Genomic DNA, 1,628 nt, shown 5'->3' with positions numbered 1-1,628 from the left:
TCTCTCTCTCTCTCTCTCTCTCTCTCTCTCTCTCTCTCTCTGTCTCTCTCTCTCAAGTTCTGCACAAGACAGTTCTCTCTTGCTATTGTAAAGTTTTTCTCTGAATAGTTCATCTCCTGCAGATCTGCCTGCCTCTGTTGAGCACAGAGAATAAACCAGCTGGGTGGGACCCATCCTGAAATTACCATTTGTATTACACCTGGGCCTAACCTGGCTCTGTTTCAGGCTGACCCTGAACTCAGGTGTAGGTCTGCCTTTGTAAGCATAAACAAAAAGATGTAGCTGGGTGGGTTCTCCTTTGATCATCACTCCCTAAATCTCTTTGTCTCCTAGTTTAGTATCTTTCTGACAAGTTGGCTCACAGCACAGCTGTCCTTGTTCCTTTAGATTTTTTTTAAAAAAAGATTTATTTATTTATTATATCTAAGTACACTGTAGCTGTCTTCAGATGCACCAGAAGAGGGAGTCAGATCTCATTACAGATGGTTGTGAGCCACCATGTGGTTGCTGGGATTTGAACTCTGGGACCTTCGGAAGAGCAGTCGGGTGCTCTTACCCACTGAGCCATCTCACCAGCCCATTCCTTTAGATTCTTAAAGCCCCTCATGTTTCATTTTGCATCCTTATATTTTGTGATATCTCTCTCTATATATTTTTCTTTTTGAGAAATTATATATTTTTGAACTCATGTTTTCAGAGTTCTTTTCCACAGCCTTAAGTGTTGTCCTGAAGGTTCCAAGGTTCACCATTTGTGACACATTAGCCACATCTTTACCTCCTGGACTTGTATTCTCTCTAACTACCATGGAGTCATTAACAGTAACGGGCAGGACACTCCTTGAAGGAAGAGCATAAAATGTGTACACTATTATCCAAAGGAGCCCTATGTCCAAAGCGGCCATTGACATTCTAGTAGGCCCATGCCCAATGGCCTTGTCCCAGGGGTAGGAACCATGTCATTTTGTCCCCACCAAGGCCATGCAGGACCTGGTAGATTCATAGCTCTTGTCTTCAAAGGGGTTTCTGAGAAACCCAAGTAAACTCACAGGAGAATCCTGGATAGTTGACATGGAAAAAAAACTGGGGAACCCCCCCAAAAAAAAACAAAAAACCCTGGCTCCTGCCTGCATTGTTACTCTAACATAAAATACGTATGAATGGAAGAGGGGAACAGGGCTTTCTGCCAAGCCGAATGATCCGAGGTGATCATTGGGGGACACAAGGGGAAGGCAGAAAGTGTTCACAAGTTGTCATCTGACCACATGTGTATCATACCATGTACATATCACATCCTAAAGAAATAAATGTAAAAATACTAAAACTCTATGTAAGAAGTGAGCCAACTGTATGGTCAGCGAGTGAGAGGCTTAGAGCTCTGAGGTGTGTGGCTGAGGCAAGAGGTTCTTTTTCCTTTCCATCCACAAGTGTCCCAGGTCTAGAAAGCTGCCTGCACCTCTTTCCACAGTCTCCTTGCTAAAGACCAGGTTTCCAATGAAGAAGTATAGCAAAATTTGAGGCTTTTAGGCCCAGGCTTGGGAGTGTGGTCTTTGTGGCTTAGTGCTCCAGGTGCTGGTCATAAAACAGATAGCGACATTCCTTCCTCCACCCACCCGCTTCCTGGGTTCAAA

Source organism: Mus caroli, chromosome 17 (genome assembly GCF_900094665.2).
Source record: "Mus caroli chromosome 17, CAROLI_EIJ_v1.1, whole genome shotgun sequence".
In the NCBI taxonomy this organism is placed as follows: Eukaryota; Metazoa; Chordata; class Mammalia; order Rodentia; family Muridae; genus Mus; species Mus caroli.
The sequence above is the reverse complement of the archived record's forward strand: the minus strand, read 5'-3'. Positions refer to the sequence as shown.